Source organism: Bos indicus, chromosome 13 (assembly GCF_029378745.1).
Source record: "Bos indicus isolate NIAB-ARS_2022 breed Sahiwal x Tharparkar chromosome 13, NIAB-ARS_B.indTharparkar_mat_pri_1.0, whole genome shotgun sequence".
NCBI lineage: Eukaryota > Metazoa > Chordata > Mammalia > Artiodactyla > Bovidae > Bos > Bos indicus.
The window spans coordinates 38,196,071-38,218,865 of record NC_091772.1 but is presented as its reverse complement, the minus strand read 5'-3'; the positions used below and the strand labels follow the sequence as shown (position 1 = coordinate 38,218,865).

The 22,795-nt window shown below is 51.7% G+C and overlaps 1 long non-coding RNA gene across 1 annotated transcript; it reads right to left on the bottom strand.

Moving 5' to 3' along the window:
* Positions 1-1,319: 1,319 nt before the first annotated feature.
* On the bottom strand, positions 1,320-15,566 carry LOC139186487 (uncharacterized). The gene is made up of 2 exons (XR_011570055.1): positions 15,398-15,566; positions 1,320-2,473 (listed from the first exon to the last, which is right to left on the bottom strand). It is a non-coding gene; the product is annotated as an uncharacterized lncRNA (long non-coding RNA).
* Between the last annotated feature and the right edge of the window lie 7,229 nt (positions 15,567-22,795).

The following is a 22,795-nucleotide window of genomic DNA, read 5'->3' as shown; positions in this document are numbered from 1 at the left end:
TCCCCACAGTGGGAGCCCCCACCCCATAAGAAGAGGGTTGTCAGAGATGACAGCTGTCTTCCAGTCTCTTTTTGAGACTAAATTGTGGTAAGTGTCCTCACCACAAAGTACACGTGTTCCTTTTTTAGACAGTTCAGGGACGACTCAGGGGCCCAGTGGAGCCATTATAAGGAGAAACCAGGAGAATATGGGATTAGAGCCTGTCTTACTGGGCGGATCCCAGAAGCCACCTCGCCCAGTCCTCTGCGGTCTGTCCTGAGGTCACTGGGCTACTTGAACTGGAGGTTTTATGTGGCCGCAGATGGGCCCAGCCTCACACTCTGGGGATCGTCCATCAAGTGTTCATGAGCTGGGGCAAACCTGCTCACCCCCGAATCTGGTTACTGTCCCTGGGGGAGGGGACAGCCACTGGCTAATTTAAAACAGAGCATCCCACCTGAGTGGCCTTTGGCTCCTGCTGTCTTCCAGCCCTGCTGGCAGCAGACCTTTTCTCTGTGGCATGATTTGCTGATGTGGCTGCTGTTGGGTACGGGGGGAGGAGTGCGGGAGGCACCGTTTTCTGAGCATATGTTTGTGAAACTAAAACCCTGCCTGTGAGAACCCTCTGCATGTTGCAGCTGTGAAGAGACATGAGAGCAAGGCCAAGGGAGGCCTTTTGGTGGGACGGCTGGCACCCCTGGGAGGATCCAGCTCTGTCTGGGATCTGGCAGCCGTGACTGCAGGGGAAATCAGGCCCCTGTCTTCTCTCAGTTTCCCCTCTCCCATCTCTTCCTCTTCGCTCTTCTCATCCTGATTTCCAGAAGAGAAGAAACACACTCGGGACTCAGGGGTGCACATGTGGCCACTGGATTTCCTCGCCCTGCCCCGCCCCCAGCCTGGGGAGATGATGGTGCTCCCACATGGCCATTGGTTCCAGGCCTGGACTGGGGTGGTCTCCAGTGGGGTCAGGGGGTCCTGGGAGACATGGAGGCCCTTAAGGCTCAGCGGCCGTGCTCCTGTTGGGCGATGAAGGTGTCTAGCTCCACAGCGTTCTCCTCTCCACCCAGGGCCCTTCCCAACTCCAGAGGGACCCAGCCCCCTGCAGCCCTCTCCTCTCCTGTTTTCAGTCAGACCCAGGGTTCAGATCGCTCTACTGCCTCTTCCTGTGTGACTCTGGGCAAGTCCCTTCCCATCTCCAAGACTCAGTTTCTCCATCCATAAAATGGTAAGTATCCCAGAGCCCACCTCACAGGGTGGGGTAGTGAGGTTACATGAGCTTATGCCCAGAACCACCAAAAGCACTCTGTTTGGATATACCACGAATTTCCCCACTCACCAAATGATGCCGCAACAGGAGGCTGTTTATTTTCAAGAAAGACGGCACACGTTCTTTCACGTAGTGGAGTGCTCTTAGTGATTAGTTTTTGAACAACCAGTGAGATATGCTGCCTAAAACAACCTGCATGGGTCCTTCTGGCCAAGGTCATCTGAGGAACCGCTTGAGGGGTGGTTAGCAAGTTTAACCCAGATTGGAACCGATCCTATGGCGTCATAGGCTCTAGTGCGAGTGTGCACAGATCCTTTGAGGACACTTAAGAACACAAAATCCGTGGTTACAGGATGGGGATCAGGCAGGGACACCTCCGATGAATGGGACCGCCAGCTGCCCTAATGTTATGCAAATAGGTGCTTGAAGCTTGGATAAAAATGCCCATGAAAGCATCCTACAGATTTCAAAAATGTTGCATCGCAGAGAACCAAGGAGGGAGAGAAGACGTGCTTGGACGACTCAGATGACTCAAAAGGTGGCTTTGACGATGGCAGAGGCCCTGAGCCCACAGGTGCGGTGGATGAGGTGGCAAAAACTTGAGTGACAGGACAGGGTGATGAGAGCACTCTTCTAAAGTAACACGTTGTCACACATAACCTGTGATCATGACTTGCCAACCTCACAGATGGCAAGTAAGTTACTTGTTATAAATAGATAATTAACTATTTCATTGACTGAAAAAAAGATTATCTTAAATACATTCAGTTAGGTCACACATCCTTTGGATATTTGAGGGGGGAAACAGGGAATTGTTACAGGAAGGGGGACCCCTTCCAAGGGCCCGAGAGTGGGCTTTTATCTAACACTCGGAAATGAACTGTCCAAGGAGACGCACGTGCTGACAAAGCAAGAGACTCTATTGGGAAGGGCGCCCAGGCAGAGAACGGCAGCGTAAAGGAAACCAGAAGGGCTCTGCCACGTGGCTCACAGTCTTGCATTTTATGGTGATGGGATTAGTTTCTGGGTTGTCTCTGGCCAATCCTTCTGAGTCAGGAGTCCTTCCTGATGGTGCTTGCATCCACTCAGCCAAGATGGCTTCCAGCCAGAAGGATCCTGGGAGGTTGGTAGGACATATGGACTGGAGTTTCCTCTCTCCTTTTGACCTTTCCCGAATTCTTCCAGTTGGTGGTAGCTTGTTAGTTCTGTGTTTCTTACCAGGACCTCCTGTTGTAAAACAACTCATATAAAAGGCGACCTTGGTGTCTGGCCATGGCAGGTCGTTTCAGCCAGTGGTTCCCCTAATGCTACGCTAAGTCGCTTCAGTCATGTCCGACTGTGTGTGACCCCAGAGACGGCAGCCCACCAGGCTCCCCCGTCCCTGGGATTCTCCAGGCAAGAACACTGGAGTGGGCTGCCATTTCCTTCTCCAATGCATGAAAGTGAAAAGTGAAAATGAAGTCACTCAGTCGTGTCCGACTCTTAGCGACCCCATGGATTGCAGCCTAACAGGCTCCTCCGTCCATGGGATTTTCCAAGCAAGAGTACTGGAGTGGGGTACCATTGCCTTCTCCGGGTTCCCCTAATAGAATCATCCTATTTGGGGGCTTGTTATTTGAGTCTCTGGGTGCCCCTTCACCCCACACATTCTCTTTCCAGAGGGGGCCCCCCTCTGTCTCTGTCACCCTTCCTCTGGCTGCCTGCCCTGGGGGTGGCTGCACGTGCCAGGGAATTGACTCCCCTCCACCAGGAGCAGCCCTGAGGCCGTGACCAAGTGGTCTGGTGTATAATTTCCCCCAGCTCCCTTGTCCCTTGAACAAGCCAGTGCTGAAGTCTGTGTTCTGTGCCAACCCCCACAGTTCCCTGGGGGATTAAGTGCCAGGGGCCCCAGTGGTTACGCGCTTGACAAACACACCCTTTATTGGCCATTCTCTGACTCACTTTCCCTCTCCCTTCCTGATCCCTCCAGGCTTCCCTCCAAATAAAGAAGGTTGACTCCATGTTTGTCTCAGGTCTTCTCCTGGGGAAATCCAACCTACGGCAAGTGCAGATGATGAAGGAGAGTGGTGGTTATCATCACCCATCGTTATTTTGATAAAAGCAGGAAAACACGGTTCCTGCTTTGGGCCTCCTAGCCCCAGAGCTGGGGGAGACAGGCGAGGGGGTCTATTTTAGGTCAGATTGGGGAGGGGGAGGTCTGACTACATGTTTATCTCAAAGCAATCTCAAACTAATTCATCCTCTCTCCCTCTCTCTCAGTCAATTATATGCTTGAGCAGCTAAACCCCAAATCGGTCCATCCAGAGCAATTAAAAGCTTCCTTTGCCAGGCCTTGGGGATTGATCTCTGATCAATGAGAAGAACACCACAGCTGGAAAGCAGCCGAAACCAAGAACAGGGCAACTGTGTCCTGTTCAGATGAGCTAGTCCACCATTAAAATTTGTTTTTAAAAGTGCCTCTTATTTTCCAATATGGGATGGGAGGTGGGGTGAATGTCATACTAATGACCAGAAATGTCTCTTTTGTTTTCTAGCCCACTTGTCCCCAGATGAAATTTATTTGTGAAAACCTGTTTTGGGCCCATGAACCATGGTATTATTATATCATTGTATTTGTAAACACTGTATTCCTAATTATATTTAGAATGAATCATACAGCAGTAGCAGTGGAATCACATAACTTGTAGGTACAATGTGCTGGTAGCTGTGCTAAGAATGTCACATATTTTATTTTAGCTGACTCTAATGATACTATGAAGCGGTCACTGTTATGGCTATTTATTGATGCAACTACTCAGGCTCAGAGAGATTGAGTAACTTGCCTGAGACCACACAGCAGAAAGTCGCAGAAGAGGATTACAAACCCAGGCAGTCCAGCTTCCAAGCCTGGGTTCTTCACCATGAAAAAAGTAGCCTGGCTTTTCATACCAGGAGAGAAGGGACCAGATGGCTTGGCTGACTTTGTTGTCAAAGCCAGGCTCACCCTGACTTGCCTTTCCCCAGGGAGCTGAAACTAGGTGGATTTTGATTCTCAGCCATTCCTCCCTGCTGGTCTCTGTCACTGAAATGTCAGAGGGTTCTGTAAACCAGCTTTCCCCAGGTCCCAGCTCCTGTGGCCTCAGAAGGAACCCTTAGGAGACAACTCTGTGTCCACAAACAAGCCAGTTCACACTGAAGTTAGTGCTGCCTGGGAACAGCTTATCAAGAAAGGCAGGGTAAGTGTGGAAAACACAGGACGCTAGCCCTGCACCCTCTTAGGTGGTCCACTTTCAAGAGAGTGTCCCAGGAGACTCCAGGGTGCCCATAGAATGGGGAGTGGATGAGCAACAAGGAGAATGTCCTGTCCAGGGGACATCTCGGGATTATAGGGAATAGTGGTCCCAGTGTCACCAGTCATCATGCCCTGTGTGACTCTGGCCTCATCACCTCTCTGCTCTATTTCCTCCTTGGTGAAATGGGTGGATGGTTCAGAGGAGTCCCGAGGCCCCTCTTGTCTCAGGGATCGGGGAGCATCAGTTTCCACAGGCAGCTGAAACCCCACTCTCTGCTCCCCATGCTTCTGCTCACTCCACATCCCCGTGCTGGTTTGCATGGTTCTGTGACCCTCTGAGGATGCAGCCCAGCCACTGTAAATGTGTGAGGTCAGTGAATGGGAAATTCCCTGGGTTTGGATTTGCAAGGTGGGTTTGGCATAGTGGTTCCGAACCAGACATGATTTTGCCCCTTGCCAGCCTCCCCTTGGACATTTGGGAATATCTGGAAATATGTTTGGCTGTCACAGCGAAGGGGAGAATGCTCCTGGCATGGAGTGGGCAGAAGCCAGGGCTGCTGCTGAACACCCAACAGTGCACGGGAAAGAGTGACCGGGGCCCCAGTGTCAGTGGCAAAGTTGAGGAGCCCTGGACCACAGGAGGCTGGATGACCCACAACTGCAGGTGCTCCAGACTGTGCACGCCCTGGAACTCCCTCCTTTTCAAATTCCTTTGCCCCAACAGCCAGGAGAAGGCTCCCAAATAAGTACGGCAATGACAAGTCATAGTTATTCTATGAATAAGGAAAACATGCACATGGTAAGACATTCTACAAAACGGCTCAAAACAGTACACAACGGAGAAGAATCATCTCACACCTCCCTGTATCCTGGTCTCCCAGTTCCTCTGCCCTGGGAGAGGGCATCACTCACCTGTTTCTTGTGTTATGTTCATCTTTCCAGGCCCAGAGTTTCTCAGTGTCAGCCCTAATGGCATTTCAGACCAAATAGTTCTATGTCATGGGGACAGTCTTGTGCATTGTAGGATATAAGCAGCACCCACCAGATGCCAAAATTATCTCCAGACAATGACAAATGTCCCTGGGGACCCTGGTTGAGGACCACTGTCCTGGAGATAGCTTCTGCATATTCTCACATATATGTATTCAAGAAAGCATGTCTTTCTCTTTGGGGGAGATGGGCACATATTAGATGTTCCATGAATATTTGTTAAAAGAATGGATAGGGATTCCCTGGTGGCTCAGTGGTAAAGAATCTGCCTGCCAATGCAGGGGACACAGGTTCTATCCCTGATCTGGGAAGATCCCACATGCCGCAGAACAACTAAGCCTGTGCACCACGACGACTGAAGCTCACGTGCCCTAAAGCCCGTGCTCCACAACGAGAGAAGCCACCACAAGGAGAAGCCTGCACACTGCAACTAGGGCGTAGCCTCTGCTCCCTGCAACAGGGAAAAGCCTGTGAAGCAAGGAACTCCCAGCATAGCCAAAGATAAATTTTACAAAATTATTTAAAAGAATGGATAACTGAGAATTGTTGTTCAGTCACTGAGTCGTGTCCGACTCTTTGCGACCCCGTGGACTGCAGCATACCAGGCTTCTCTGTCCTTCACCATCTCCCGGAGCTTGCTCAAACTCATGTCCATTGCGTTGGTGATGCCATCCAACTGAAAATAAGTCAACTTAAATAATAAATCGAACCCTATCCTAAATGGCCGGTTACATGTATCCTAATACAAGCACAGGATATGAAACATTTTCTTCCTGATTTCCCCTTACCCGTTTTGCTCTAAAGAGGACCATCTTGTGATGCTCCCCAAACACTGTTTGTCTCACTGCTAAAGGCTGGGATTTGGGGGTTGAATCCCCAATGCCCTTGCAGCCTGTTCTCAGAAGCAGCTGGAACTGTCCTCCATAACGACTTACTCCCTGCATTGAGGACCGCCTTCCCTGCCCCCAAATGACAGGCTGGGGAGGCATCAGGGAGGTGTCCCATCTACCTCAAGTGGCCCCTCCCATCTGTCTGTCCTGCTCTGCCAACATCTGGCTTTCGTGACAAGCTGTGGCCTTGGTTCCAGAAAGAGTGCCCTTTCTAAGAAGGTGGGGGCATTGGTCCAGCTTGGGCAATCAGCCCAAAGTCCATTTTGTGATTCTGGGCGGCTGCCCAGTCTCTCTTCCTGGAGTGCAGCAGGGCCTGGGATGGGCTCTGGATTTTCATGTTTCCTGGAGGGGAGTGGGTGCGGGTCTGGGAGCTGGCAGGTGACTTGTGTCCACTACCACGGGGATCGGCTCAGGGGCGACACCCTGCCCAGGGCCTGCCTGCCTATCACTCACTCTAGGCCCTGGGGGAGTAAAGTCAGCCTTCTCAGGGCCGGTAGGGGAGGAGGGTAGGCTGGGCCTTATGATCCACCCCAGAAATAAGGCGGGTCAAGGTCAAGAGCCCTGGCTGTCAAGAGCCTTGGTGAGAGGTGTGGCTGGCATGTGTCAGCGGGGAGTTCAGCTGAGGCCAGGTCGAAGGGCCTTCTTTGTGGTGGTTTTAGGTTAATCAGACGTATGTGGTGGCTCAGGACTACAAAGATACATGTTCTCAGAGAGAGAAACCTTCAGAAGCTGCATGGTTCCATCCAGCTGTGAGGTCCAACCCCAAGGATGAGGTCATCGCTGTGCTTTATGCCAGATTCTACTAGTCAAGTCACAGTGGCCACCAGGGTCAGGGTGGAGAGACTCAGGTCTCACTTCTTGGTAGGGGTGTGTCGAGGTCTCACTGTGGAAGAGCCCGTGGACGGGAGATGCTGCCATCTGCCACGGGTCTTTTACTGGGTCTTTCTTCTCTCTCCCCATGGCCGCAGCCCCTGATCCACTTCCCTGGAACCATGGCAACCGCCTTCCCGGAAGGCACTGACTTGTACCTCTGTTCTCATCCTTTCCTCCCAGTGGGTTCCAGCCCCAGGGAGTGGGTGAGAGCAGAATGCCCCATGGGTAACCAGGAGCCCTCCGTCGCTGAACTCCCCCAGAGGATTCCCTTTTAGGCTTCTCTCAGCAGCTAGTTCAAGCCCAAGGCCAGGGCAGGTTCAAAGGACGGCTTGTGTTCTCCACCCAAGTCCCTCCTTTCCTCAGCTCCTTCTGTGTTGATGGCTGGGTGGGGGCGGGGCAGGACAGGGAACATTCCGGTGTGAGCGGGGTCTGAGTCTGGGCTTTTTGGCTGTCCCAGAACATCCTTCATCTCCCTGGGACCTGTCCTCTTCTTCCCTCTTCCCTTCCTCACGATCCTGTCTGTTCTCAGTGTCACCCCAGGTTCCTCCTTGAGGGGTACTTGGTACCACTTGCAGCCTCTCACTGACCCGGAATCCCTCATGCCTCTGAGACTGCTGTCACGTGGTCATCAGTGGCCCCTCATTACCAAAGCCTTTCGGTTCTTGTCTTGTTTGCTTGGCCTCTCTGCAGCACTGGGCGTGGACCACCTTCTTCCAGGAACTTTTCTGCCCTGCCCGCCCCACCCCCCACCCACCTCCTCTTACCTCTCAGATGGACTCCTTTCCAGATGCTTCGTTGGTTCTCTCCTGTCGTTTAACCTTATGACTTATCTGTCCCCTACGAGCATTAACTGCGGAATCTATTTCCCGTTCTCTACTCATCTCATGAGCTCGGAATCTCACATTTCCAACTGCCTACTAGCTATCCCAACCTGGCTGCTCCCAGCCATCTCAGAGTCATTCGACCAAAGCTAAACTCAGTGTCCACTTCCCATTGTGATCATCCCCTTCCCATGGAGATGCCGGTGAGCATCACCCCAACTCATCAACACGAACCTCAGTGCATCACCAGTGCAGCCTTCTTCTGCTGCTGAATTTTAATCATAGGCAGTTTTAGCAAGTCTCGTGCCAGAATTTCCTGAACCCATTCATTCATCCATTCATTCTGTCTGGAGTGACAGACAAATATTTACTGAGCATGTGCTATACCCCAGGCATTGTTCATGTGGCTGGAGATACAGCAGTAAGCCAAGTAGAATTCTTGCAATCTATGAGGGAGAGAAAGACAATGAGCAGATAGACAGGCCAACACAGAGCGGGACCAATGGTGATAAGGGCTGTGAGACAATAAGACTGAGTGAGGAGCTGGGAGAAGAGGCAGGTGAGCATTTCCTGTCAGGTAGACAGGGAAGACTTACTGATCAGACTTACTGATGACTTACTTGAATAGAGGCTGGAAGGAAATCCCAATCAGCCAAGGGGACACTAAGCCATGGCAACTGCCTTCCCAAAGGGCACTGACTTTGTGCCTCTGCTCTCATCCTTTCCTCCCAGCCCCTTTCAGGGCTTTCTGTTTCCCACTGAATCAAGGGTCTTCACAACTGCACTTTGACCCTGTCTTCCAGCTAAGTCTTACTGTGGTCAGCAGAATTCTGCAATGGCCTGGTGAACTCCACCCCCTATTTTTACCCCTCTGTGTGATCCCCTCCCCCAGCTGTAGGTGGGACCTGTGACTGGCTGTTTGACCACAGAATGTAGCTTCCCTGATTAGGTTATCTTATATAAGATTCCGTCTCAGCCAATTTATGTGGTGAGAAGGCTTCCAGGAGCCTGCAGTGGCCTCCAGTAGAAACCTGGGGCCCTTGGTCCTGGAGTTGTGAGGCAGTGGATTCTGCCAGTCACCTGGATGAAATGGGAGGCAGGTTTGTCCCCTCGAAGCCTCAGGGATACCACAGCTCCACAGACACCTTCTGCAACTCGTGGGCAGAGAATCCAGCAGAGCTGTGCTCACTCCTGACCCACGGAAACTGTGAGACAACGAGCGTGTGTTCCTTGTTACACAGCAATGGAAAACCAACACGCTCGCCCCTCAAGCCCTGTGCAAGTCCTTTGCTGCTCCTGCTTCCAAACAGGCTATTTTTTCATGCCCTCCTCTGACTCTACATTTTCTCTCTGGTTAAATTTTGTCTGTCCTTCAAAATCCCATTCAAATGCGCCCTCTTCCTTTCTGCACCCCGGTTTGCCCTGGCCCCTCCAGTCCCCCACCCCATAGCCCTTGGTCCTCTCCCCCACACTTGCCCCGTCGGTTGTCTGCATGCCCCGACCCACTCCCTCACCCCTTCCCCATCGTCCATCTCAGGGTGTTACTCAGGGCCTGGCTTCCAACACATGGAGGGCTCCTCACTTGAGGGGGTTTGGGGGGTCCTGGATGGGGCTCTGACCATCGTGCATTCCCTCCCACTGCTTGGAGGCTACTCTGGGGCTGAACCTCTCATCAGATTCTCAAAGAGGCCTGAGGTCCTGAGAAGATAAAGACTGACTGAGGCCGGACAGATGTCAAGACCCAACTCTTGAATTGAAGCCCCTGGGTTCTCATCCACTAAGGGATTTCCGTCTGAAGCCTGGGTGCTAATCACAGCTTTGCTGGAGGAATGTGAGGCTTCTGGAGTGTTCTGCAGGACAGTGGCTGTCTGACACGTGTCAGAGCCCAGTCGTCTGCTCTGGGATGGAGGTGGTTCAGCGGGAGGAAGGAGGAAGGGAGAAGGGTGCAGCAGGGGCCCAGGAAAGCCCGCTTGATGGCGAGAGGAAGAAACAGAAGGGAGAGTCTTGGAGACCAAGCGGGCAGGGGAAAGGAAGCCGGCTTATTCTGCTCTGAAGGAGTGGCTGCGTTTCTCCTTTTAACTGTGGCAGGTGCCTGATCACCGCTCCTGCTGCTGGCTCCCCTGGGCTCCTTGGCAGTGCCAGGGTATTTTTAGCCCTCCAGGAAGTGGAACAAAGCACCTGGGCAGGCAGTGCCGCGCTCTTGGCTTTGGCTGAGGCCGTGCTCAGCAGCTTTCTAAGAAAGCACGGGGGGCCTTCTCCATTGCAGGAGATGTGGGGGATGTGTGTCCAGCTCCCTCATGTGCCTCTGAGGCTGTCTCCCTCAGAGGCTTGGAGGGGGACATCCTCACCAGCTGGGGGCACTGAGAGCTAGACTGGGATGTTAGGGGTGGGGGCGAGTAGCGGGCCTCTCTCCAGGAAGGATCAATCAATCAGTTCAGCTGCTCAGTCATGTCTGACTCTTTGCAATCCCATGGACTGCAGCACGCCAGGCCTCCCTGTCCATCACTAACTCCCAGAGTTTACTCAAACTTATGTCCATTGAGTTGGTGATACCAGCCAACCATCTCATCCTCTGTTGTCCCCTTCTCCTCCTGCCTTCAATCTTTCCCACCATCAGGGTCTTTTTCCAATGAGTCAGTTTTTCGCATCAGGTGGCCAAAGTATTGGAGCTTCAGCTTCAGCACCTGTCCTTCCAATGAATACATAGTGTCAGATGCTTGGCTGCCCCCACGCCTCACTATGGGGGAGACACTGACTTGTAGGGGAGCCACTGGTGTGAGGTGTGCAAGGCAGGAACTCTAGGTTGGGGGCTGGGAAGATGGGGGGTGGGGGCTGCTCTGGACTAGAAACATCTGTCCCTGCAGTGAGGGGGACGTAGGGGAGAGCAGCCTGACCCCACACTCCGAGGACCCAGTGATGGACTCTCAAGGTCAGCCTTGAGCCTTGATCTGCCAAATATTTGCTTGGATCACTGACCCAGCTGACTTCTGGCTCTCACGCCCCCTGGGCTTGTATCCAGGTCCTGTGCCAACCAGACACCCCACGCTTTGTTCCTGGAGGGGTTGGTGCTATTTCCTAAAGAGGCCTTTCCAGGCAAGTGTGGTGGCCATGTCCCATCATGGGGTTCCTGAACTGCGGACCAAGGTGGACAAGCTGGGGGGTTGCAGCCAGGAGAGGAGTCCCCCTGTACACTTTGTTTGAAGCAGCGACTTCAGTGAACTGGACTGAAGTGGCCAAGGTTCAGCATGGCTGCCCACGCAGAATCAACCAACACAAGGCCAGGTCACCCGGGGCCTTCTTCCCCCAACCCCGCAAGCCTGGGAAGGAGAGTAGCCTTGCTCCCCAACTCCCCTAGAGCGGGTGGAGGAGGCTGAGATGGGCTTGGTCAGGGCCTAGAAAGGAGGGAAGAACCAATCTTTCTGTCTGCCTGCCTGCCTGTCTGTCTCTCTCACACACACTCCCCGCCGAGTGTCCACTCTATGGGTAGCCACCATGTTAAGTTCCGTACTGGCACCAGCCCCTGAATCCCAGGGACTCTGCAGTTACTTTTGATCCATTTTGCTGACGTGGAAACAAAGATTCAGAGAGGTTAAGCAACCTATCTAAGCACACACAACCGGGTGTCAAATCCAGGTTGGGTGTACAGACTGCCCATTGCAGCCGATTAGAGGAGGAGGAGGGCAAAGGTCGTGCGCTTGTTCGCTGAGATTCTAGAACAGGGCGGGGGAAGGGCTGGTGGGGGGCAGGGCCACGTGCCTGCCTGGACCACTTACTTCCCAAGATTGAGACGGGATCAGTAAACTTCTGACCGTCACCGGAAGCCAAGCTCAGACTAAACAATGCTCTGTGATCTCAGCCCCGCTCTCTGCTTTTGCCTGTACCCCTTACTCCTGTTGCAGCCTCGCTTCCCATTATTCACCCTTCAAGGCCCAGAGAAAAGGCCAGCTCCCCCAGAATGGCTTCCTTACCCCAACTCTACCTCCGGGAGCCACGACTTCCTTTCCCTTTGAGTCTCCGGTCTCTTGACTTCTGTCTTGCACTGCACTCAGCCTGTTCTGATTAGAGTCTTATAATCTTTCACTGTGTATCTGTCCATCTTACTCATTAGGTTGGGAGAGAAAGTGTTTGTTATGGTAGTGTTTATTTGGTCACCTGATATTAAGAGCAGACTCATTGGGAAAGACCCTGATGCTGGGAAAGATTGAAGGCAGGAGGAGAAGGGGATGACAGAGGATGAGATGGTTGGATGGCATCACGGACTCAATGGACATGAGTTTGAGCAAACTCTGGGAGATAGTGAAGGACAGGGAAGCCTGGCGTGTTGCAGTCCATGGGGTTGCAAAGGGTCAGATATGACAGAGTGACTGAACAAGTGGGGTCCTGCTAACTCAGTTGCCTGATCTGTGGTGCTTGCTGATTCCCGGGGTGTAAATACTCCTGCCATGGCCAATTTCGAGCTGTGATGGTTCAACACTGGGCTCACAAAATTCCCGAGGATTTAACAGTTGCTGTCATGCACCAGGACTCAGGGGCTCCAGTTCAACACTGCTAAGACTTAAAGTTTACACTTAGTAGGTGCCGCCCAATGGGCTGATGCCACAGAATCCTTGCTTGGGTGGACTATTCTATTCAACATTTTTGTTCTTGCCAGGAGTCTCTACTTTGTTCCTAGAATACTTTACAAAGGACATCTGGGGACATGGTAACAGTCCTTCTTTCCTCCCTGTGTTCATGCCCCTTTGGGATGTGACTTTTCAGCTTCCCCCAGGAAGAGCTGGAGCCAGTTTCTGAATCCTCAAATCGGGCTTGGCCTTGTCACTTGACCTTGGCAGTGGAATACAGTCACAGTGACTGCGACCTTGAGTTCTTCTGCTCCAGTCTTTTAAATTTTATTTTTATTTATTTACTTTTGGCTGTGCTGGGTCTTTGTCGCTCTGAAGGCTTTTCTCTAGTTGCAGTGAGTGGGGTCTACTCTCTGGTTGTGCTGCGTGGGCTTCTCACTGTGGTGGCTTCTCTTGTTATGGAGCCCAGGCTCCGGATGCACGAACTTCAGTAGTTGCAGCTCCTGGGCTCCGGAGCACAGGCTCAACAGTTGTGGAGCATAGCCTTTGTGGGATCTTCCTAGATTAGGGATCGAACCCGTGTCTCCTGCATTGGTAGGTGGATTCTTTACCGCTGAGCCCCCAGGGAAACCCCCGGCTCTTATTTTGGGATCCTGGCAGCTACAAGATATAAAGCCCAGGCTTCCCTGTGAGGATGAAGCCATACGCTTTGGCTGAGCCATTGTATCGACACATCAGCCAGGCCAGGCAAACCCTGCCACAGGCCATAGGAGTGAGCCCAGCCCAAAATGCTAACTTGCAGAATCATGAACTAAGTAAATGGCTGTTGTTTTAAACCACTGAGTTTGGGGATGCTTTTTAAGCAGTCAAAGCGCTCTGATGTAATAGCATCCTTGCATTCATAAGTAGCCTCGTTTTCAAGTAGATTGCCCATCTCTGAGTGCGTTGAAATAGCCTCCTGCTCCCTGCAGCTCATTAGCTGTGAACTCAGGTATTAGCACTGCTGCCCCCAAGTATGTTAATCCTCCTAGAAGGACCTGGAAGATGTGGCCCCCTGACCCCCCGATTAAACGGCTGAGGCCTGGATGAGAGGCCTGGTGGACGAAAGGCCTGGAGCCCAAGGCCTTGGACTCAATCTGAGCTCTCTTCTCGTCCACCTGTGTCTCATGCAGCCATGAGACTGGGAGCTGCCCTTTTCCTAATCTTCCAGTGAGGACTGAATTGCCTTTGTGGGGAAATGTCCCACCAAGAGTGGGAAAATGAAACAGATTCCTCTTTTCCACCCTGTTGTATAATTTTGGGGGTAGGAGAAAAGATCCTGATGTATTTGGGTTGGGGAGGAGGGAGAGAGCTGTGCCCTAAACCATACTTAATAAATTCCTACTTTCAGTTCACAAGCAAAATCTTGCCTGTGACCTGTGAAAGCTTTTGTGAAAAATGCAGCCCAACCCATTCTGCCTTCTAGCTTTGAACCACCGAAACTCAAGTGGTGAAGGGGCATCATTTCAGAGACGGAGAGAGGAAGCAGGCATGAAATGGGTTTTGCAGCTGCACGTGTGGTATGGGGTTATCCTCCACCAGCTGTGTGACCTTGGACAAGTCACCCAACCCCCTTGGGGCCTGCAGGGCAAGGGAGACTGGAGAGTCCCATAGCCTCTTCCTGCTGTTGTCTTCTTACTGGCTTAAAGGGAAAAGTGAGGGAGAGCCAGAGAGGCTTCTGAGAGCTGACCACTGGGGTTCACCAACCCTGTTCTGTCTACACATGGTGTGCTCACCATCATGACCTGGAGGCAGTGTAGAATCACACTCTAGGGCATGGCTCAGTTTATATTTGGCCTTGGGATGCTGTCAGAATATAAACATCCAACATCACTACCCTGTCTGCCACCTCAACTCAGCGCCGGGCACCCTGGACCTGATTGGATAGGTGGGGAAATAGTAGTGGGGGAGGGTTCATTAGCAGCCACTCCATCACAGAGTAACATGCTGTCTCTCATGGGCAAGATGTGTGACCTTAGGCAGGTTACTCAACCTCTCTGATCCTTCATTTCTTTCTCTAAAGTATAATGTCATGTGAAACTTTTACAACACTGCATCACAATAAATACTGAAGGAAAACAGAGGGGGTGCTGATGCCTGCTGTATTACATAGAACATAGGCCAAAGTGAATGGTTCTCTATCTACCTAACAGAAAATTATGTTGACCTCAAGGTCTTGTTTGGCCTCAGCCAGTCACACCACACCTGCTCAGACCTTCTGGGAGGTTCCCATTTTTCAGTTTCAGGATTTTGACTTTGCTCAGTTATTTGTGGACACCTGGAACATACTTTAAAAATTTTTTATGATAAAAAAAATTTTCCCCCTGGATTTTATGGGGACATACTTGGTGCCTTTTACGGGTTGTTAAAAGAATAGATGATACTGTCCATCTAAAGCATGAAGCTTAGCGCCTAGACTCTTAAAGCCTTCACCAACAGCAACTGCTATTACCAATCCCCCATCACCTTTCTCCCTCCTCCTCCCCGCCCCCCATGTTGGCGGGCGCTCCGCTAACCCGGAGTTAGATGCCCAGCTGTGGCCGGCAGGGCGGCTCAGGAGCCATCATGCAGGGAGGTCAGGGTTGGGATCCAGCGTACTAGCTCCCCAGGCCCCGGGTCAAGTGACCTGAAGTGCCCACAAGGTCATTCTCCCGTTCTCCCTCCTGATGGTGCGGGCTGACAGTGGCTTCTCCTTCCAGACTTACCCTCCACCGATGTGTGGATCGAGGAGCTTTGAAGATTCAGCAGAGGCAAACCCGCTGCCTTCGGGCAGGCACAGCAGCCCTTCTCCGCCCCACGGTACAGCTGGGCATCAGTTACAGCCATCGGGTCCACCCCCGCCCCCGCCCGCTCTCCTGCTTTGCAGTACTGCCTGGCCCGACCCCGTGGACTACATTTCCCAGGGTCCCTTGCACGCGGGCATGCCCGCTAGGTTTAGCCAATGGGAAGCGGGGAAGGGAGACAGGCACCGCCTCTCCCTACAAGGGAGGAGAGAAACCCGGCGGGGTACCTCCAGCGCTCTCGGCTCTGAACCTTGTCTGCAGCTCTGCAGCCCGGGCGGGCGGTGTCTCCTCCTTGGTTTTAGCTACTGATCTTGCCCTGCTTCCTCTGTCCCTCCAGCCTGGGGGAAGCAGCGGTTTCTTGCCTCTTCTTTTAGGTTTTCATCTGCTCCTTCTTATATTAATTCCCTGTGGAATCACTTGGCCTGGACTCTTGTTTTTCTGTTGGGACTCTGGCTACTGCCCTGGAAAGCCGCTTGCAGACAGAGGCCCTGGGTCACCCCTCGGGCCTGGGGATGCCGCCCTTGAAGAAGAGGGTGTGCCCTAGAAGAGCTGTTTTCATTCAGTATTCATTGTGATTCAACCTTGTAAAAGTTTCACATGACATCATACTTTAGAGGAAGAAATGAAGGATCAGAGGGGTTGAGTAACCTGCCGAGGGTCACACAGCTTGTGGGTCATCTGGCTGTACACGTCCCCTTTGTCTCACCAACTCCTTACCCAACACGGCCCGGAAGGACCAGCGTGCGGGCTCTCACCAGGGTTAAGGGCAGCACTATCTGGGCACCCTGAGTTACCTTGCCCCTGTGTGCCCTCTCCTTACTCCTTGGACCATCAAGGGTCTCCTTTTCCAAGGGATGCCAAGTCCAGGTCTTTTCAAGCTAATTTCTTGTCCTCACCTATCTTGCCATGTAACAGGCAAGGTCTTTCTCTAAAGTAATGAAAACTCTAGGACTAATCTGGTGTTTCAGTGGCTAAGACTCTGTGCTCCCAATGCAGGGGTCCCGGGTTTGATCCCTAGTTGGGGAACTAGATCTCACATGCTGAACTAAGAGTTTGCATGCTGCAACTAAGACCTGATGCAGCCAAATGAATAAAAATGAATACATTAAAAAAATAAATAAGCAAAAGCTCTAAATTCAGTCTCTGCTGGGCATCCTCTTTGGAAAGTTACCTCTCTACAGAGGGGAATCTTAGCCCACCCAGAGCAGGCCCCCTGCCTTGGTGTCAGAAGCCTGTGAGACCCTGTCCCACACCTGCAGACCAGCCTGCCACTCACTTCCTGTTCTAGACCTCCTGGAGGCCCTCAGCTTCCAGCGGGCCCCTCCCATCCCAGGCCCTTTGCTGCTCCATTGTCATCCAGGAAACATATGGGCAGCTGTTTTTGGCAAGCCACAGGGGGCTGTGGTTAACCTGAAGGGGCCCAGAGGGGGTAAATGTACCACTTGGTGAGGTGTGTTCTCTCCCTGAGCCACCTGGGCCCTCTGGTGAGTGAGTGGCATGTATAGTTATAGTGGCACTGACAGTGGTGGATGTCCTTTAGCCTCTGAATTAAATTCCTCTCCCCCTGCTTGTAAAGATCAGGAGCTAAACCTGCAGCTTGAACTACAAGATCCCGATGCAGCAGGTAAGGGATGTGCCGAGGTGTGCTGAGAGCCCCCTTCATTACAGAGGAGGAAACTGAGCCCACCTAGGGACAGGGGCTTGGTCTGAGTATTCTGACAGCAAGGGCCTTTCTTTCTTCTTCTTCTTTTTTTTTCATATCCTTTTCCATTATGGTTTATCACAGGATATTGAATACAGTTCCCTGTGCTCTACAGTAGGACCTTGTTGCTTATCCATCCTACATATAGTAGTTTGCATCTACTAATCCCCAGACTCCTACTCCACCCCTCCCCTTCCTGTCTTCCCCCTTGGCAACCACAAGTCTCTTCTCTATGTTTGTGGATCTGTTTCTGTTTCTTAGATAAGTTCGTGTGTGTCATATTTTAGATTCCACATATCAGTGACATCATATGGTAATTGTCTTCTCTGTCTGACTTACTTCACTTGGTGTGATCATCTCTAGGTCCATCCATGATCCTGCAAGTGGCATTATTTCATTCTTTTTTATGGCTGAGTAATATTCCATTATATATATATGTATATATATATATGTGTCTGTGTGTGTGTGTGTGTCTGTGTGTGTATGATGGCTTCTTTACCCATTCATCTGTCAATGTACATTTAAGTTTTGGCTATTGTGAATAGTACTGCTATGAACATTAGGGTGAATGTATTTTTTTTTATTTAGAGTTTTCTCTGGATATATGCCCAGTAGTGGGATTACTGGATCATGTGGTAATTCTGCTTCTTGTTTTTTAAGGAACCTCCATACTGTTCTCCATAGTGGCTGCATCAATTTACATTCCCACATTTACATTTCCAGTGTATAGAAGGGTTCCCTTTTCTCCACACCCTCTCCAGCATTTATTGTTTTTTAGACATCATTTTAATGATGACCTTTCTGACAGGTGTTAGTTGATACCTCATTGTGGTTTTGATTTGCATTTCTGTAATAATAATTTTGATGTTGAGCATCTTTTCATGTGCTTATTGGCCATCTGTATGTCTTCTTTGGAGAAATTTCTATTTAGGTCTTTTGCCATTTTTTGATGGGTTGTTTGCTTTTTGTTATTGAGTTGTATGAGTTGTTTGTATATTTTGGAAAGTAAGCCCTTGTTGGTCGATTCATTTGCAAATATTTTCTCCCAGTCTTGCCTCTTTTTTTGTTTATGGTTTCCTTTGCTGTGTAAAAGCTTGTAAGTTTGATTAAGTCCCATTTGTTTATTTTTGCTTTTATTTCTGTTGCCTTGGGAAACCGACCTAAGAAAACACCCGTATGATTTATGTCAGAGAATGTTTTACCTATGTTCTCTGCTAGGCGTTTTATGATGTCTTGTCTTATCTTTAAGTCTTTAAGCATTCTGAGTTTATTTTTCTGCATGGTGTGAGGGTGTGTTCCAGCTTCACTGATTTGGATGCGACTCTTCAGCTTTCCCAGCACCCCTCGCTTCATAAAGAGACTCCAGGAGCCTTCCTGGGTGCCCAGCTGGGTCTGGCGTTGCAACTTCCTCTGGGGACACTCAGACTCTGCCAATTCTGCAGCTGCTCCTGAGACTTCGGGGTGGCCCAGCAGGGTGTGGGTCCTCAGGGAGTTCCCAGGCTGCCTGATGGGTGCCGCTGGACTGCTGGGTGCTCAGGGGGACTGCCTGGGCCTCCACTCGCATCACAGCGGGAGGTGCTCTCTGGGGCCCACCTGTGAGACGGCACCTGTTTGGCTTGTGTTCTCGGGCTGAAAGGTGAAGCCTTCTCTGTTCCTGGAAGGTGATACTGGGATCTACTCCAAGGAGGCCAGACACTCTCTGGGAGATGCTGTGACAAGGAACATTTTGCCAAGTCTCATTTGAAAAGAAGCAGAATGAGCCTGTGTGTATGTGATGTTTGTGTGTGTGTGTACATGGGTGTGATGTGTGCATGTGCACAACAGACTTCTGTTTGGCATGTGTAAATTTATGTGTGTGTTATTGTTTGCACATGTGTGGATATGTGTGTATGGGAATGTGTGTTTATATGTGTGTTTCATGTGTACATGTAAGCAAATATGTGTGCTGGGCCTGCTTATGAGAGCACAGAAGTGTATTTGTGTGTGTCATATGTGTGTGTGTTGTGCGGAAGAGGGCTGGGTGTGTATGTGTGAACAGAAGCTCTTACCATTGCATGTTTTCACCTCCTGGTTGTGTTCCCTCCCGGGGAGGAGGCTGCAGGCTGGTGATGAGCCACCTGTGTTGACCAGTCTTCCCTCGTGTCATCTTTGGCCCCAACTTTTCTTCTGCTAAAGGCTTCATCTGGAGACTTCTACCTTTTCAGTGATGCCTGGAGATGAACTGTCCTTCCCGCTAATGAAGATGTGCGTGTTCCTCTGGGAAGATTTGGAAAATACAGAAGACCTCAAAGGAAAAAGAATCGCCCTTAGTCCCAACACTCAGAGTCCAGGCTGCAGGTTCATGTAACATGCTTCTCTGGGCTACAGCTGGGACTTGGTGGGACAGCACAGCAGAGACACATGGGCATCGCTGTCACCCAAGAGCCCTTGATCCCTTACCCTCACCCTTGTTGGGTCTTTGGAACCTGAAGGCTCCTAAGTTGTCTTCCTCTGTTGTTGAATTCTTAATGGCTCACAAAGTCCCTGAGCTGACTGGTTTGGCCAGAGCTATGAAGACAGACACACTGACCTCCATCATGGTTGGGCCAGTCACTAAACCTCTCCAAGTCTCAGTTTCCTCATCTCTAAAATGGGGTAAACGTAACTACATTGGAGGGTAGTTGCCAGAAATCCCCATCCCACCCAAACCTGTGCATCTCTACTGTGGTTCCAGTACCTGCCAGGTGGCCTGAGACATGGGCTCTGGTAACCCTAGCTTCCCCCTTCCTGTCCTGGCCCTAGTGATGGCAGCAGTGACTTACTGTTAGCACTAAACTGTCTGGTTACTTCGCCATCCCATTTGGCTCCTCAGGAAGTCCAAGCTGCAAAACAAATTCCCTGTGTTAAATTCCCTTGATTGAAAGATCTCATGTGATTTCCCTTGGTTGAAAGACATGATGTGCAGGGTGGTATCTGGAGCTTATAGGACACTCACCAGGGGTACTCAGGTCCATGGCTGTGGCCCCCATTGGGCTGGTGACATCTTCACCAGCTAACTTGTCCTCCAAATGAAGAGGTTAGGAGCCCTCCTCTCTCCCCTCTCTTGATCCAAGCCCTAACTAGACATGTTTAGCTTTCTCAGTAGATGGTTCAGGGACTTCCCTGGTGGTCCAGTGGTTAAGACTCTGCTTCCACTGTAGGAGTCATGGGTTCAATCCCTGGTTGGGAATTAAGATCCTGCATGCTGCAAGCCAAAAAAAAAAAAAAAAAGAAGAAGAAGAAGAAGAAAGATGGCCCAGTGGTATTGGAATCAGCTCTGGAGTAAGGCAGCCCTAGGTTTGAATCTCAGATTCACCATTACTAGCTGGATGACCCTTGAACAGATCACTTCAACTCAGCTGCATTAGCTGAAACCAGGGGGTAAGGACAGTGATTCCCAGAGAAGGCATCAGCACAGTGCTTGATGGAGAGGAGGCCGCCATGTTTGTTAACTGTTATCACTAATATTATCATTACAGCCCTTTCTTTCAAGAACTTGGGATCTTTTAACTTGTATTTTGGCCAATGGACATAAAAATGACTCACCCGTGAAGAGCTCAAAGGTGGCCAGAAAAGGGTAAGCAGATTTGCACAAGGGCCAAGAATCATTGTAGGAAGAAAAAGATAAAAGACCCAGAACCTTCCCTTTGGATGTCAGCCTCAGAGCACCTTGAGTGGGTTGAGGTGGTCGCTGAAAGGACGAGGACCTCACCGTGATGGAGGCTGTGCCTGGTGGGGTCCAGATGGTCACAGAGGGAGGGCCAGCTTGGCAGTCGAGGGCAGATGCTCACGAGGGAAGAGCTGCAACACTTCACTCATCTGTGTCTCCTCCAGACACTTAGAAGCCCATCCTGGAATCTGCCCTTCCCCTTCTCTCCTCCTCCTTGGCCCACATATTTGCTTCCACCCAAAACACCTTTTCATTGCTTGTTATCCTCATATCCTCATATCAAACCTCATATCCTTCATGATCTAGCTGAGCGGCCACCTGTGGTAGCTTTGGTGACATCCCCAGGCAGAATGATACACCCCATCCTCTGTGCTAAGAGTGTGCTTCTGTTCTGTGTCCTCCTGGAAGCTTCTGTGCCCTTTATTAGGGTACTTAGCCCATTGGTCTCTGTGCCAGCATCCTACATTGTACATTCTTCTGTTACAGCACCTGCTTGTGTACTAAGTCAATTCAGTCATGTCTGACTCTTTGCGACCCTGTGGATGGCAGCCCGCCAGGCTCCTCCGTCCATAGGACTTCCCAGGCGAGAATACTGGAGTGAGTTGCCCTTTCTTCCTCCAGAGGATCTTCCTGACTGAAACCGTGTCTTTTATGTCTCCTGGCATGGGCAGGCGGGTTCTTTACCACTAGCGCCACCTGGGAAGCCCCCAGCACCTATTGCACTCCTATAGTAACAGTAATAATGACAGTCGGTGACTGTTGGCAGCTTCACCTACATGCCAGGCTCTGTGCCAAGGGCCTCACAGGCAGAACCCCACTGGACCCTCCCCAGGTCCCTCTGAGGTCCGCATCTCATAGCTGGATGGATAGAGACCCATGTTCAAACCCGCCGCTGGCTACCTGGTTCTGGAGATTGAACTCTTAAAGGCCTGTTGTTGCCCTTGTGACCCCGGCCCCTGAACCCTCACTCCCTGGAAAGAGCCAAAGAGCCGAGTTTATCTCTACCTTTGTGTACCCAGAGGCTGGCAGGATGCCCGTCACCCATCGGGCACCTAAGGAATGCCAGGAGACATAAAGTCCCATTGCACTGGGCTGATGTACCAACATTTATTAAACCGTGTCCCCTGCCACGGGCGACGGCTTCCGGACACGTCTCTCCTGGGTCTGCGTTCTTTTCTTTGGGTCGGATCCCGGGATCCCGGGGGATGGAAGTCTGGGCCGAAGTCATGGCGCTGCCTCGCGCCGCCACGTCATCCTCCACGAAGGGGCCGCAGGCAGAGGCGGGGGCCAGCCCGGATCTAGGCGGCCCTCGGGCCCTTCTCACCTGCAGGGGCTCGAGCCTCACGCCCGCCGCTGGCCCCCCTGACCCTGACCTTGGCCCGAGGGGCTTCTTCCAGCTGCGCTCCCCTAGCCCCGGCGGCTAGGCAGCCGGATCCTGCCCTGGGGAGGGTAGCAGCCCCCGGGGCATCCTCGCTGGCCGCTCTTCCGCCTCCGGTTCCTTATTTGGTGGGGAGAGAGAAGAGTGGAGCGAGGCAACCCGGGAGAAAAGTGTAGGGGGTGGGGATGGGGCGGGGAAGGGGTGGCCCTGAGTATCGAGTATCGGGGGCGGGGTGAATAAGCCTTCAGTCTCCCTCCCGTCGCTGCTGGGCTGGGGCAGCTACCAGATGTCTTCGGACCTTCGCTCCACATCCTCGGATGGCAGAGAGAGAGGCAGTTTCTACCCTGGCCTGTAGCGCTGGGTGGGGTGGGGTGGAGTTGGATTGGGGAGGGCTGGCCAGGGGATGTGGGGCCCCTCACCCCACACCCCCAGCTGGACGCCCTCCTCCCTTCTTTTCTCCTTTTTCCTTCTACTTCCACATCATCTTCTGGCATTTCCACTCTACCTACAAATAGAAGGCCAGAGACAACCTGCCTGGTCAGGGATAACGGG